A 16246-nucleotide genomic window follows, 5' to 3' on the forward strand; every position below is an offset into this window, starting at 1 on the left:
CCCATCCTAAAGGACCTGCACTGACTGGGGTCGATCCAATTTCCGCTGCCTACATCTAGTCATCCAGACTATTAGTTGTCTTTAGACCAGGCTGTGACCCCCTCTACTCCCCCAGTCTCTCAATACCTCAGCCAAGTGTGGATAAGGATGAAGAATGGTCACCCTATATGCTCCACTGACACCTAATCTTTGCATTTGCCCCCTCAGCCTCCCCCCTGATCCCCAAGAGGTTCTGGGGAGGAAGTGGAGAAAGAGCACCCCCGGGGCCAGACTGGCCGTATTTACCATAAGTGGCACTGATGGGCACGTGAGGTCTGCCACCAGGTGGCGGCAGCAGCCCGCGGGAAGGCCCAGAGATCCCACTTGTCAAGGGAGACACCGCACTCAGGCTTGGGGGGGACAAGATCAAGAGTTGGGATTGTTAAGGAGGTCTGACTAGCCCGGGAGAGGACACAGAGACCTTCTGTAGCTGAGGTCAGGGGCCAGAGCCAGCCTTGTGGGATTCAGATCAGAATGGCCTCGATCAGAATGGCCTCCATCCGTTCTTTCAACCTCCCCCTCCCATGTCCCTCCAGGGCAGGAGCAGTCTGTACCACCCCCGGGGGCTCACCTCCCTGGAATGCCAGGGCTCATAGTCTTGGGCACAGTTGTCCTTCTCCCTGGGTCTGAGTTTCCTCATCTTTAAAATTCTAGGTTCAGACTATATGGTCCCCTCCCAGTTCTGATAGTCTTATGTTCTCAGGTCTCGACGTTCTCCATGCTACAGGTACCCTTCCCAGCTCTGACATTCTACGAAATCACATTGCCCTACATAGGGTGTGACCACCCTGTCCTCCACCTCCTATTTGCCCTTAGCATCTCCCCAGTATTCCCACCTGCTCTTACTGGGTAGCTCTCTAGAAAAGGGATGGGGGGAGAGTTCCTCCCTGCATGGCTTCCCCTCCAGCAGGAAACAAAAATCTAAATGGACAGCAGAAAAGATGGACACAGGGTCACAATCCATAGAGGATCCTGGGCCTCTGGACTGGGTAAGACTGGAGCTTCATTCGGGTACCATCATGAGTCCAAACCCTGGGCACTTACACGTATGTAACGGTAACATCCTTCCCTGTCTTTCCTAACCCTGCTCCTTACTCCCCTCTACCAGGAATGGATTCCTGGAAGCTTTCCAGCTCCTTCCTTTGCTTGTGATTCAGACTGGGTGGGGTCTTAGTGCCCAGGGGCAAGCCCTAGTATGTGGGGGGCAGGCCCTAAGCTGGGAGCCCCTCCTACCCTTGAAGCAAAATCACGAAGTTCCCCTTTGCTAGGGCTGAGTGCCAACATGATGTATATTTTATGATAACTGTAGAGCCTGGATCCAAACCTGAAGAAGGGCCCCTGACAGCCTTAAGCATCTCTTTGATTAATACCTGACCTTTTAATGCTTCCCATTCAATTAATAAATCTTTGAACCTGAAATGGATTCTACTTTCTAGGGCAAGCAGAATTCTCTGGGCTGGGGTGCCACAGGACTCTGTAGTCCCCAGAGTCAGGGGTGGAAAAGCCTCCCTGGACCCATCTGGATCCTAAGTCATGGGGCAGAAAAGTTCTAATGTCCCCCTCTCCTCCCGTCCCTTTTTAGGAGAAAGGGCCTGAAAGGTAGGATTTTCAATAGATTCCTGTGCCTTATACTCCTGAGTCTCACTTTCCTCATTTGTGAAATGAGAATAACAGCCCTTATCTTCACAGGATCATAAATCCACAGCTGGAAAGATCCTCCGAGGCCCCCTAGTCTCATTTTAGGGATGGCAAGACTGAGGTCAAGGGAAAAGAGTGAATTGGCCAAGGTCACACAGGTGGTAAAACTGTCAGAGACTGGAACCCAGATCCTCCCACTGAAGAGTCAATGATTATATTCCTGTATCACTTCACAGGGTGTGAGGCTTAGCTGTGAGTTATTCTTATCTCTACCCTCCAGCATATCTTATTGACTTCTAGGAGAGTCCCAGACTGGTTCTGAGGCTTTGGAGGGGAGTCAGTGACAAGGGTAACTTCACAGAAAGTTAGATGTTCAGGTGTCACCCCCATCCCCCTCCAGTTCACATGTCACATGTCACATGAAGGTCCAATAAGAGGCCAGAAACCAGAGCAATAAAGGCATAGGAGAGGAGGGCAGAGACCCAGACACAATCAGATACCAGGATGTTGGGTGAGGTGAAAAGATGCAGAGTCAGACCCAAGCTCAGGGAGATGTGGGCAGATCAACACAGATATAGGGAGAGACGATGGCTGAACATCTGCCCCCTCCTCTACCCCAGGATTTGGTCTCTGCGGCCAACTTCCTGCTCCTACCCTTGCCCCAAACTGGCCCCTCCCAGAAAATGCTTAGTCTCCTAGTCTACACAGCCCCCTGGTGCTCTCCACCTGCAATTACCTGACTGGTATGATGGAAATATATCACCACTCCCAGTTATCCATAAGATTTCTGGAGATTAATTATCTGGGCTTTTTCCTTCCCCTTTGCTTTTCTTCCCGCAACTCCCCTTCCCAGGTCCAAGCCTGGTGATGGCAAAAAATAGTGGTAGGAGGCTGTCTGAGGGGGTGTTCTCCCTGCAAAGCTGGGGTCCTGGGAGCTACAGGAAGGCCTGCTAAAAAAAGATGGGGCCCTGGAAGGGAAAGAGCATGTTCCACTGGGCCTTGCTGGGGAAGAAAAAACATTTTCCAAACAGGAAAAACAGCCTCTGGATTTCCAGAGGCAGATTTTCTCCTCTCTGGGACCCCATCCCCAATCCCAGGTATTCCTTTTGGCAAACCAGCATCCCTGCCTCACACACCCTCTCCACCACCACCACCAACTAGGAGAGGGGTGCTTAATCTTTTTGCATCACGGGCCCCTCTGTCAGTCTAGGGAACCCTATGGAGCCCGTCTCAAAATAATGTGCTTCAATGCATAAAATAAAATCCATAGGATTACTAAGGAAACCAATTTTATTGGAATGCAGTTCTCAAGATATATTTTTAAACCAAGTTCATGGACTCCAAGTTAAGAACCTCAGAACTTGGAGGTCAGTTACCCTTCCTCGCCCTCCACGATCCGGGATGGGGCAACCGTGGCGGGGTAGAACAGGAGCCCGCCTCGTGCCTCCGTTCCTCTGCCCCAACCGCCCGCCCCCTCGGGCCGCACGCGGTGCTGCCAGCGGCCAGGAGGAAACTACAACTCCCGGCATGCTCTGGGCCGAGCTCTCCCTGGGGTTCCGGATGGTGAGCAGGGAAGGTAAGCCGAGCTCACAGTCGGCAGGGGCAGCAGCAGCAGCAGCAGTAGCAGCAGCAGAGGCAGTGGTGGCGGTGGCGGCGGCGGCGGCGGAGGAGACTGAGAAAGCCAGGCAGGGAGAGGGAGAGGAAGAGGGAGGGAGAGAGCCGAAAAGAGGAGAGTCAGACGAGAGCCAGAGAGCCAGCAGCCCGCACCTACATACATTGGGGAGACAGACAGCCAGCCAGGAGGGCAGACACACAGACAGCTAGGCACCCGCACAGCCCCGGCGCTACAAAGCGGAGGCACCAGAAGGCAGGAGGAGGAGAGAGGAGGGGAGGGGAGGGGAGGGGGCCTGGTGGGAGGGGGGAGAGAGAAAGGGAGAGAGGGAGAGAGAGAGAGAGGAGAGAGAGAGAGAGGGAAGGAGGGAGGGAGGAAAGGAGGGAGGGAAGGAGGGGGGAAATCCAGCTACCACCACCCAAAGCCAACCTCTGCTTTCTGTCCTCATTTCCTTTATCCACCCAGCCCCGCTCCCGGAGGGAGGCTCTAGTCTAGCTAGACAGACAGCCACAGGGACAGACAGACGGTCAGGGAGAGAGAGAGGGGCGCTCAGGGAAGGAGGATTTGGAAGAGGAGGAGGGCTGCCTGCCGAGAGAAGATTTTTCTCCCAGGTTTGCAGTTGGGGAGGGGGCGGGAGGGGTGGTCCAGAGCTGTGTGTGTGAGTGTGACTGTGGGTGAGTGTGTGTGTGTGCACGCGCGCGCGCGGCAGCTGGAAGGGGTTTTTTTGGGGGGGCGAGCCCCGGGCCCCCGGAGAGAAAGGGATAGAGAAAAGGAGAGCGAGAGAGCGGGCGAGGGGAGGGCGGAGGAGGAGGGAGGAGGGGGACCACCATGTCCAGGGGAGTTAGCCGAGGAGAATGTGAGCCGAGGAGATAGAAATGCTGTCAGTGCTGGCGGCCAGGGGCGCTGAGGGCTCCGTGACTCTCCCCAGCAGCCGCCGAGAGCCCGCGTCGCCGGAAGAGAGCAGTCCCCCGGAGGCCCGGCCCGGCTCGGCTCGGCTCGGCTTGGCAGGAGCGAGCCCCGGACGGAGCCCAGCAGTTCGGTGAGTCCTGCAGCCTCGGCTCCCCCCCTTCCCTCCTCCCCATCCTCTACTCCTCCCCCTCCCCCTCCCCCTCCTCCTCCTTCTCCTCTCCTCCCTCCCAGCCGCAGGACTGCTGGGGTCTTTTGTGTGGCCCCCCTCCCGGGGTGGCCCCGGCCCCCGCCCCCCGCGCCTCCCGCCGTCGCTCCCCGGCCCCGCGGCTGCGGTGCTCGCGGTGCCGTCTGTCTTTGTTTGCGCGCGGGGCGGCCGCTCAGCCTGGCTGGCAGAGCCGGGCAAGGGAGGGGAGGGGAGCGGAGCCCAGGCGGCTGGAGGGGGGGGCCGGGGGGGGCGGTTCTCGGGTTTCCTGGCTGCCCCGCAGCTCTCACGGCTCTGGGGCGATGGGCCCCCGGTGTTGCTTCTCGCCCCTTTCCTCTCCTCCCTGCCTGCCGCCCCCCCCCCCCCCCGCCACTTCCCACCTTCCCACTTCCCCACCTCTTCTCTGCCTTTGGATTTCGAACTGTAAATTGCTTCAGCGATTCGGGAATGTGACTGGGAGGGGGGAAGAAGGGGGACGGCGACTGTGGGAGGGGTAAACTAGGCTGGATTTGAGGATCTGCAAGGGGGGCGGGGACTGCAGAGGGAGGGGGTTCCCTCCCTTTGCCCCCAAATCCCCAAGTTCTTCTGACTCCGGAGAGTTGAAGGATGGGGGCCAGTGATTGTCGAAGGAGATATTTGGGGAGCCAAAATCTAGGTCGGGGAGCCCAGGAGGTGGGCCCAGCTACCTGTCTGTCTTACAAAGTCGGTTCACTTTTGCATAAATAAATAAATAATGGCTCTTCTGAATGCGTTTCCTTTTGGGCTCTGATTGAAGAGGCTCTTGCTGGGCTGGACCCCCTCTCTCTTCCCCACCCCCCCACCCCCAGGTCACTGAGTGACAGCTGTCAGCGGGGCGGGGGCCAGGGAAAGTTGGCAGATTCTGGATGAGAAAGCCTTTCCCTAGGGGCCAGCCTCCCACCTTCCCCCTGGCGAGGTGGAGGAGAGAGGCAGGGGGCAGGCACTGGCTGTCTGTAGGAAAGAGCCCTGTGTTTCCTGCACTACAGGAAAGGGCCGATATCCAGCAGGGGACTGGGGGAGGAGGAGGACTGGCTTGAAGCGGGGGGTCTCCTCTGCCCCCCCTCCTGCCCTGACCCCCAGGGCCCCTGCTGGGCTGGACTGGTGGGATGAACAGGCCAGGCCCCAGCCAGCTGGAGGGAAGGAAGGATGTGGGGATGGGCTTGGCTCAAATGGAGTGCAGGGGCAGTCCCCCTGGGGGCAGAGAGCGGGCACCAGAACTGGTGGGGGCAGGAATTCTGTACCACAGACCCCAGGGGGCTGGGGCTGGACCAGATGTTGAAGAGAGCAGGGGGGAGAGGGGAACCTGGCAAGAGTAGCTTTGTCCTTTCCCTGGGGAGGGTAGAGAGAGAAGGAGGAATAAGAAAAAGCAGCCAGCACCATGCCTGGGGCCCTCCAGATTGAGCTGGTGGCCAATGCAGGGGTCTGGGCTGTGCTGGGAACAAAGCTCAGTGCCCAGGCACTGCCTGGCAGTGCCAACCATAGCCGGGCCCAGGCAACACTGTGGGAAGCATTGCCCAAGCATATTCTTGGGTCTCCTGTTGACAAGGCATGGTTCTTGCCTGCCCACCCTCAACCTAGGCTGGGCCCTCCGCTGGGGGTGAAGACAGTGGCCACCCTCATGCTCCTGTTGCCTGAGGCACCTGGGTCTCTTGACACAAAGGAGGGAAACTTGGGGGGTCCCTGCCAGGTGTTTCCATGGTGCCTTGTAGAACTGGCCTGAGGGTCACAAGCACAGGCCTCACCCAGGGGCCATGGTTACATGTGAGTGGGATGGAGCAACTCGTCCTTCAGGGCCAGGGACTATCTGTGACATTGTATTCTATGTGGAGCTTGGGGTGCTCCACTGTTGGGTTGTAGCTGGGGTACATGGACCCCAGGACTCTGTATGTGTGTGTGTACAGGTACTTCTGGTGTGCAATGATCATCTTTGCTAGTTCCCCTGCTACCTCATGGTTTGGGGGCTCTGTCTAGGCTCTACCAAGGCCCACCTCACCCTACCCCCCAGGAGCTGGTGTGTATTGACTCTCTAGTCTTTGAACAGATACATATTTATTTTCATACTAATGGAAAATCAAACTCAGTAGTCACTGGAATTCATATTTTTCCTTTGGGTCAATAACCTGAGTGACCCCTAGGGACAGGCAGGCAGCTTGCCCCAGAGCTCCTCCTCTCAGATGCCGGGGAGGGGAGGGCAATGAAGGACTAGACTTTTGATAGCCAGCCAAGGCCAATGGGCAGCAGTCCAGACTCGTAAAGGCTTTGACCAAACAGAGGGGGGCGGTATAGATGATGGGGGTGGGAAATGGGGGGGCACAGGTGCTAGAGACCTGGGGTGTGGTCTGACCTTTCCTGGCCATCATTCCCTGGCTTCTCTGGTCCATGCCTGGGGTTCCCTCTGGTGGCCCCCCCCCCCCAGCCGGCCTACTCGTCCACGTGCGGATATTTATTTTCCGTAGTAAAATCCATTTTTAATGCCGTTACTTTTGAAATAATATAGAGAGAAACAAATGCAATGTGTTTAAGCTGCCCTCTGTGAGTTTTTAATGTGATCTATGGTGGAGGCAATGATGGAAGGAGCTGCTGTGCTCTGGGGTAATTTGGTGTCGTAAAGAAAAACAGCCTGCCATTTACTGCATTCACTAGGGAGCTGGGGTAGCAGAGGGGCAGAGCTGGCCTGCCGCCCCCTGGGAGAGATGGGGCTGGGGTCACCCTCCTTGAGCCATGAGCTTCAAGGGCTGGGAACTGAGTGGTGTTCCTGTGCCCTCTGTCAGGCAGTTGTCCAAAGGGTCTGCAAGGAGGAACAGACCCCCTGGAGTGGCCCATTGTTGGGCAGGGACATATCAAGGGACTGGGTCATCATGCTTCTCCCCCCTCCTATCTTGGCTTGAGGTGGGGGGGGGGGGCTCAGTTGTAAAGAAGATTCAAGGACAGGGCCTCTCCCTGGTGCCTGTTCCTGTGGGCACGGATCCCAGCTGTGCTGCCCAGCCCTCAGCATAGGGCATTTGGGGGGCATGGGCCTGGGAAGGAGGAGGTTCCCCATAGGGAGAGGGAACAAGCTTTGAAAACAGGGACTTCCTTCCCAGCTTAGCCTGGGGCTGTGACCCCCAGAGTTTACCCAGGTACCCTGTGCCTGTTGCTTTCCCTATGGGCAGAAAATCACTGCGTGCTAGAGCTGGAAGGAGCCTTAGAACATAGAATGTGAGAACCCTGAATATAAAATGTTAAAGGCAACTTGGAACATAAGTACTTTAGAGGAATGTTAGAATTAGAAATCACCTTAGAACAGGGGCTCTTCCCCTGGCATCTGCAAACTTGGTGCTGTTTTAAAAAATATTTTGATAACTGCATTTCCATATAATTGGTCTCCTTTGCAATCCTATGGATTTTATTTTATGCATTCAAAAAATTTATTCTGAGAAGGGGTCCAAAAGCTTCCTGAGACTGCCAGAGGGATCCATAACACAAGAACACTTAAGAGTCCTTGTCTTTGGACCTGGAAAGGACCCTAGAATATAGAATTTAGAGTTTAGAATTATCTAGTTCATTGACAGCTTTTTAATAAGTCAAGTGCCCTGGAGACGACTTGAGTTTTTTGGTAGGAGGGACCCAGTCAGTAGTACCCCCTGGTGAATGCCATCTACCAGTCCCAGCCTCCAAGGCCAAATGATATGGACCCAGGAGATCCTGTGCCCTTGGCCTCCTCCTGCCCTCTGAAGTCTGTAGTAAAATAGCCTTTCACCCCTGACCTGGCTGGGATCTTGGGGGCATCAGGTCCAAAAAAAACCCTTAAATGGTAGACCCAATCTGATCTTAGGTGTTTTTGCAGGCGGCTGGTGCAGAGAGAGCTGGGAAGGCAGGGTGGGGCAAGGTTGGGAAGGGCAGGAGAGAGCAAGGGAAGAGATGTTGCTAATGCCAGCAGATGGACACCCCCCCCCCGGGAGAGAGCAGGAGAAGTGGGGGTGTGGAGGGAGGTGGTAGGAGAGGTAGGGAAGGAGGAGAGAAGAGACAGAGAGAGAGGAGGGAGAGGGAGAAAGAGGGAGAGACTGAGGAGAGAGAGATTGAGGAAAAAGGGAGGGAGAGAGAGGAGAGGGAGAGAAAGAAAGACTGAGGAGAGAGATATTGAGGAGGGAGAAAGGAGAGGGAGAGAGAAAAAAAGAGAGGAGAGAGAGAGACAGAGAGAGGAGAGAGAAGGAAAAAGACTGAGGCGAGAGAGATTGAGGAAAGAGGGAGGAAGGGGCAGATAGATGACTCATTGGATAGAGCACCAGCCCTGAAGTCAGGAGGACCTGAGTTCAAATGCAGCCTCAGACCAAACATTTGACACTTACTAGCTGTGTGACCCTGGGCAAGTCACTTAACCCCAATTGCCCCCCCCTCAAAAAAAGGAAAGCGGGAGGAAGAGAGAAAAAAGGAGAGGGAGAGAGAGACAGAGAGAGGAGGAGGAAGGAGAAAAGGAGAGACTGGGGAGAGACTGAGGAAAGAGGGAGGGAGAGAGAGAGGAGTTGGAGAGAGAAAAAAAGAGAAAGAGGAGAGGGAGAGACAGAGACAGAGAGAGCAGAGGGAGAGAGACTGAGGAAAAAGAGGAGGGAGAGGAGTGAGACAGAGAGAAAGGAGAGAGCGACATAAAGAAAGACGTTGGCAGCCACAGTAGAATAAGTAGTTGAAGTGCAAGATCGATAGCCAGGGGCAGGTAGGGAGAGGGTAAGCGGAACCGCCGGCAGAAGAGGGGAGAGTCACCAGCAGTGGGCAGACGGACATACCCAGGAGAGGCGGAGATGCGAAAAGCTACAGTTTTGGAGAAGAGAACCCCACCTCCTCTGCTTCCTCCCCCCAACAGAAGCCAGTATAGGCAGAGATACTCTGGGCCAGAGTAGGGGGAGGGGGAGGCCAATGGCCCTCTCAAAAAGAGAATCTCTCAGTGGTGGATGTGTGTTTGAAGTGGGGAGGAGGGAGGAGGAGGAGTGGAACAAGTAAGCTCCAGGGGATGTGGAATTTCTGATCTGGCCCCAGAATGTGGAGAAACCCCTAGCCTCTCCCCAGATGCAAACTGAAAAAAGAAAATCTTTGGTGACTGTGGAGTCAAAGCCCCCTGAGGGCAGGGCCTGGCCAGTTGTTGGCAGCCCAGATCCATCCTTGTGTGTGTAAAAGGTGGGGGTAGGCTAGGCTAAGGAGTGTAGGGGATGGGGCAGGGCCTTTTGGGAGGAGAGTGGGTGGCCTTGTGGCCAAGCCTAGGGAATCGGAGGTGGCCAGGGCCCCCCAGGGTGGGCGGGCTGGCAGGCTGGCAGGCTGGCAGGAGAGGGGAGGGGAATCAGTGAGTCAGCCTTCCAAGAGCTCAGGAGGGAGAGGCAGAGCCAGGCAGGAGGCACAGTGCTGAGAATACTGGCCTTGGGGGTCAGGCAATAGTTCAGGCAGTCACTTGTTATGTGACCCGGGCCCCATCTTTGGGCCTCAGTTTCCTCCTCGGTAAAATGAAGAGGTTGGATCAGATGAGATTTTAAGGACCCTTCCATCCCTGGGAGTCTTATGTTAGAGCTGACATCCTCATTTTGTGCCCATAAGGAAAGAAGGCAGGATGGAAAATTAAGTGTGGGGGAAAGAGAGGAGCCTCTTGAGAAAGGCTAGGGGAGACCACAGGAGACAGCCTCCCCAGGCTAGCCTTAGCAGTGGAGTCAAGTGAAGCCAGGGTGGACTTTGTCTGGGGCTGGATCCCCATGTCTCCGCCCCCCCACTTCCCGGGGCTCAGCCTGGCCTCTGACAGAAAGGCCCATTCCCACCCTGGAGCTCCACTCTACCCAATCCCTTCTGTGCCAGGTTTTCTGGGAACCTTAGTTTTCCTTATCTGTGGACTGGGTATAAGGTGGGAACATCCAACAGGTTGCCTACAGGTGGTTGGGAACTAGGTTTCCAGCAGGTATGGGGTACAGGTGGGACCAAGTAGCTACAGGAAGGGAAGAGTCCAATAATAGTGGCTGCCTGGGCAGTGAGGGTCACCAATTAGATCCCAAACCATCTCCTGGAATTCAATGGAAGGATGGGGGCCCTAGTGCCTACATCCCTTAGATTTTAAAGGAAGGGAGACTTTTCCTGGGCAGCCCATCTTTGAATAGAGGTGAGGGCCCACCAACTGTGGTTGAGAACTTGGGTTCCAGGAAGCAGTGTTTAAGGAGGACACCTGATAGTGGGAGTTGGGAGGAAGATAGTGAATGACCTGGGTATTTAGAATTATAGAATATCAGATTTGGAAGGGAACTTAAAATATGGAATGTTAGAACATGGAATGTCAGAGCCAGAAAGGAATCCAGAATGTCAGAGGTGGGAGGCCCTTAGAACATGAAATGTCAGAGTGGGAGAGCCTTAGAACGTAGAATGTTAGGGCTGAGATGGGCCTTAGAACACAGAATGTCCTAGAGGGGAAAGACCATTCTAATTGCCTCATTTTCCAGGCCCAGGGGAAGAGAAATGCTTTGCCTTAGGTGATTTATCTGGGTTTATTGGGCATCTGGGAAGTAGAACTCCTGAGTTTTGGTTTTCAGGTAAAAGGTCAGCTCCTTAGGAAGGCAGTTAGAGGAGTAAAACTAGAACCCAGGACCAGCCTCATCCATGTAACCCAGGGGGCAGCTGGGGTCTGAGTGGAGCCAGGCAGGGTGGGAGGGCAGTGCTAGACCAGGCTGAAGCAGGTACTCCACCCCACTCTATGTCTAACAGCAGGGCCCCTGGGGCTGGTCGCAGGGGCCTAGCAAGTTCTGCTCCTGAGTGAGCTGGGGAGGCATTGGTCCTGGCCAGGCTGGGAGCTCATCCAGGGCCCTGAGAGAGGGGGCCCTGCAACTTGTACCCTCATGGACACTGGCAGGGAGCCTTTGAAGCCTCAGGGGCCAAACCAGAGAGCACCTCAAGCCTTCCCCCCCACCCTTCAACAGTGAGAGGGGTCCCCTGAGACCAGTGAAGGGAGGGGAGGGAGCCCCCCCCCAGTCCCCAGCTGACAGGAAGCACTTAGTCTCAGCCCCTCCCTCCCCTGAGGCCTGGGCTCCCCCAGTGCCCTCTCCTCCCAGGAGCCTCTGGGTCCTAATGCCTTCTCACTCTACTCTGGCCACAAGAACCCTCCCCTATCAGTCATGGGGGCCTTTGAGAAGAAGGACTCTAGCTGGGGCCTCTTCTCAGGACCCCACCCCGCCCCTATCCCCCAGGGGCTTGAATCTTTCAGTTAGTCTTAGCTTCATCCCTCAGGCTCCCAGCCCTGATCTGCCCCCCCACATACAAATACAGCCAACTCCGGGGTCCTTAGGGGAGAATCCTAAGGGGAGGGGCCTGCTCTGCAGCTGGCTTGGCCCCTCTATCCCCTCCCAGCCCGGCTGCCACCGAAGCCTCTAGAAGCTGCTACTCTGGCCCCAGCTCCCTCCAGCACCCCTCCCCCCAACCTGAGCAGGGCCTGGGCCAGGAAGGGGACTCACTGACCACAGGGGAGGTGGCTGCTGACATACATACACAGACTAACAGACAAGAGATGGAAGCCTCTTCATGGACAGATGGATGGATGAACAGATGGACAGAGACACACACACACAGATGGAGACAGATGGACATGGACAGAGAGAGACAGAAATGGAGACTGACCAATAGATACACACGTAGACAGAAGAAACAGGCAGATGGACCAAGAGACAGACAGACAGACAGAGACAAACACAGACAGGAATAGGCACAGGAGAGCCAGGCTCAGGGACCCAGAGTCAACATGGTTTTGATGGAAGATTCAAAAGCTGTTCTCACTCCCTTTGCCTCGACCTCCCTGCTGCTTGATTCCTACCCTCAGTTATCTGGGCCAGGGGCCTCTTTATCCCTAAACTCCTAGTCCAGTACTCTTCTGAGATTCTTTGGAACTCGGGGTCAAGAGGAAGGGCATCAAATGAGCACCCCAAGTATGTGCCCTCCAACACCCCCAGACAGGTTGTTGTTAAGGTCATGGTGCAGAGCCAGGCCACACAGAGATATGAAGAGAAAGACAGTGAGACAAACACGTGCCCAGCTCCCTCCCACTAGCCACTCATCTTTCCATCCACACACTTGTCATCCAAACCATACAAACGTCCTGATTCTCACTCTCTCTCTCTTTTCTTCTCTCCCTCCCCGCTCTGTGTCTGTCTGTCTGTCTGAGTGATACACACACACACACACACACACACACACACAGAGTTTGAACACCTTTCTCTTTTCCATCCTGGCTGAGAAACACAACATCTCTTACCTTTCTGCCTAGCCACACAAAGCATATTCACACACAAACACTCTGCCCCCCCATCACATGTACATACAACCCCTGTGTCACACACACTTGTGTCACACCCACAGAGTTTGTCTCTCACTTAAACATAGTCTCACACCTACACACACATCGACCCCCACACTTGTGGATGTGCATATATTCTTATGTCTCACACAGACTACCCGACACATAGATATAACATCTTATGTCTCACACACATTATCGTACCATAGGAACACCTGGTTTTACACACACACACACACACACACACACACACACACACACTCCTTAGGACGGAGGAGCTAAGTGGTTAAGGCGCAGAGCCCTAGAATGAGTTTCTGGGAAGAAGTGAAAGGATTTGGGTGGGGAGAAAGTGCTACCCACAGAGCTGGACACCCAGCTGGGAGGGGAATTGCAGCCCAAGGGAGGACTCCCTCAACAGGTGGGGGCCCCCTCAGGGGAGGGGCAGATCCTAGGCCAGCTACACAGGAAGAGGCTGGTGGGCTGGGTAGAGCAAGAGAAAAGTAATATTCCATAACCTCCCCCTAATCTCTTCCCTGGAAGGTAGTGGGGGGGTGACACAGCACAGTAGTGAGGGGACTAGGGTATACACAGGTAGAAAGAAGCCTGACATCCATAGAGAAAATGCTGGTCCCTGCCTGTCTGGGCTGCCACTCCCTTCACCCCAATCCTGGAACTGGGGGCCCAGGAGCTGACCTGAAGACTCCCTCTTCCTACTCCCCAGCAGGCCTCTGACCCCAAAGCCCCAGGGAACTGGATGCCTGGCTGGCTCCCCCACCCCCCATCCTTGTACTGTGTGTGCCCCCACTCCTCTCCTCTCTTCTGCCTGGCGTCAGTGGTTTCTGAGGAGCTGAGAACAATTCACAAGGCCTGTTTTCATGCCCCCCCCCACCTCCCTCCTTGCCTGTGATGCTTCAAACATAGCAATGCCCTAAAGGCAGCAAGGAGGCTGCTCTCTCCACCACTAAATATCTGAAGGCAGATGGGTGGGCTGGAATCTGCTCCCGCCCCCCCCCAGGGAGCCAGCAAGGAAGAGAGGAGGAGGGAGCTCTGCTCAGGCCCTGGGCACAGGCACAGACAGATGGACCTGGGGCCTGTTCTCTCTCCCTCCTCCCAAACTCTGGGCCAGGCTTGGGAGAGGCCTGTTCCTTGCAAGTGAAGCATCTCTGACATATCCTCCCCCCAACTCCTATGAAGCACCCCCTGGAATCGAACACCTTACAGCCCCACCCCCACCAAGCCTCATTTTCTGCAGCTTTAGCCCCTTCCCCTCAGCTCCAAACACTCATCATCTGCCCAGCTACCTCCAACTACATGGATACCCAAGCACCCCCTGAGCTCAGTTGTTACTGCTCCTCATCCATCCCCTCCCCCCCCACACCCTCAAACACATACCAACACACATCTCCATGTTCGCTATTCTTGTTTTCCCTCTAAATACCTCCTGCCAAAATATACCCCAATCACTCAGAGAACGTCATACCCTATACTGCTCTTTAGCCCCTAAAAGCCATCTCCTTCGAACAAAGGTTCCCCACAGCCAGTCCTCCATCCAGACCCTTCAAAAGCACACAGTTGCAGCTCCAGAAACATCCTTACCTTTCACACACAGATCCCTGCAGGAACATCCTCAAACACACACACACACACACACACACACACACACACACACACACACACACCACACACCCCAGTACAGGTGTGAGGATATTTTGGTGAAAAGTTTCAGAGGCTGCCATGGTGGTGGAGCCATGACTTCCCCCTGCAGGCCCCCCAGACCCTCCTGCAATGCATGAAACCCTTAAAACCTGCTGACCCACTCATCTTTACATATAAATTGCCTATTACCCAACAATGCCTCCAAAATATACAGATTGTCTAGAGTTACCTACATACACTTCTCAAAAACATTCATCTGCCCTCTCCTCTGCCTCATTTTCCTCTCATCCATAGTCTTTTTTTATTTCACCCACATCCCCCTGTTTCTCCGGGACATGGTGTCTGCACTGGCACAGACAGCTCCAGCCTCTGTCTGTCTGTCTGTCTCTGTCTCTATCTGTCTCTCTGTCTCTCTCTCCTGCTCAATCCTTTCCCACTTCCCAGAGCCCCCTCTTACCCAAAGCTCCTCCCTCCCCTCCTCTCCCCTCCCAGCCAGGCACTGGCATTCCTTGACACTGAAACCCTACTCTGGGACAAAGAAGCCCAACTCAGTTCGGGTCTGTCCAGCCTGTGAACAAAGACCTTTGCCCCTCTGGGACCAATCTCCCTCAGCCTTGCCTTTTGGGGAGGATTCTTGAGGAAGATTAGGGGGCAACCAGGGCTACTCAAGGTAGCTTCCCTGAGCATGATCTCAAAGCACCTTATCTCAGCCAGTAGCTCTTGGACTATAGTAGCTTGGGGGTGGGAGGAGGGAGCAGAGAAGGATTGTTACCTGAAGACCCAAAAGTTGACCCCAGGAGGCTTATCTGGGAAATTGATCTGGAGTATTCACCTTGGGCACTCAGGAGCCTCCTCTGTCTTTAGAGTGGCTAAAGTCAGATGCCTGCTGACCTCTGGGGAGCCAGAAAGAGAGATTGGGGAAGGGGGCCTCGTGCCCCCCCCAGAGGGGAGCAGGGAGGGCTGCAGATCCTGTCCTCTTTCCCTCCCCCCCACCCCCCAGAACGGGAGTGCATTCCCGACAGCGAAGGTTACTCTAATAGATGCATTATTTTAAACGGAATCTCCGCCATCTGTTCCACCCCCTAATTATGAATGCACAGAAACTGCCTCAGCCCCTGCAAGGAGAGAAGAGTGATTTAAAGGCCTGGGCGGGGGCTGCTGCTTCCTGCATCTGGGGTGGGGGGAGTGCAGAATATCCTATGTCATGGCCACGGGCCCCCCATCCCAATACATCCCTGACCCAAATTGACACCTTCAGTGCCCTGGGATGAGTTTAGGGTTCCCTCAACCCCTATTCATCACTGCTGCCCCATGAGGTAAAAATGAGGAGGGCAGGAGATTGGCTTGGAGGGATAAGGGGTGTGGAGCAGGCAGCCAGGGACCCCAGCTGGGCTTGGGGTGCTGTAGGGAGAAAGGACATGTGCTATTTTCTCTGTCTGGCAAGGCCCCCTTGTCTCCCCACCCCACCCCCCAAGCCCTGGGGAAGCAAGGCTCCATTAGGGGCCTTGAAAAATTTAGTGACATTGATTGTATCTCTCTGGCCAGCCTTCCAGGCCCCAGGGAGCCGTGGGCACAGCGCCTGGCCCTAGCATCACCCCCCTCCCCTCAGCAGAGGATGGGAGAGTCAGAGGAAAGGGGAGCAGACGGGAGCCAGGCTTGGGGAGAAGGCCATCAACTGAAGGACTCTTTGGTCAGCCTCTGCCCTGCCCTGGCAGTGGGGCCTCTCAGTGACCTCTCTGCCACAGGCTCACCTGTAGGGCCCAGTTTGTGAGGTGATTTAACATGGAGTACTGACCCTCTGGTGGACATGTGTATAGCTGGGGAGAGCAGAGTCAGGACCGGTGGGACCAGAGTGGAATGAAGTGGGGGCCTTGGGGAGGTGTCGACA

General features: G+C 55.2%; 1 protein-coding gene across 5 annotated transcripts in view; it reads left to right on the forward strand.

Annotated features, from left to right (window-relative positions):
* Window positions 1–3255: 3255 nt before the first annotated feature.
* Window positions 3256–16246, forward strand: part of AHDC1 (AT-hook DNA binding motif containing 1) — an 87077-nt gene continuing 74086 nt past the window's right edge. For 2 of the 5 annotated variants that reach the window (XM_020983264.2, XM_020983263.2), the window contains exons 1-2: window positions 3659–3900; window positions 4218–4328. The gene's annotated coding sequence lies outside the window, so the exon portion shown is untranslated. The other 3 variants (XM_078145546.1, XM_078145547.1, XM_020983268.2) reach the window with 3 other exon arrangements.

This window comes from Phascolarctos cinereus, unplaced genomic scaffold (genome assembly GCF_003287225.1).
Source record: "Phascolarctos cinereus isolate Bilbo 61053 unplaced genomic scaffold, phaCin_HiC Scaffold_726;HRSCAF=1367, whole genome shotgun sequence".
Classification (NCBI taxonomy): domain Eukaryota; kingdom Metazoa; phylum Chordata; class Mammalia; order Diprotodontia; family Phascolarctidae; genus Phascolarctos; species Phascolarctos cinereus.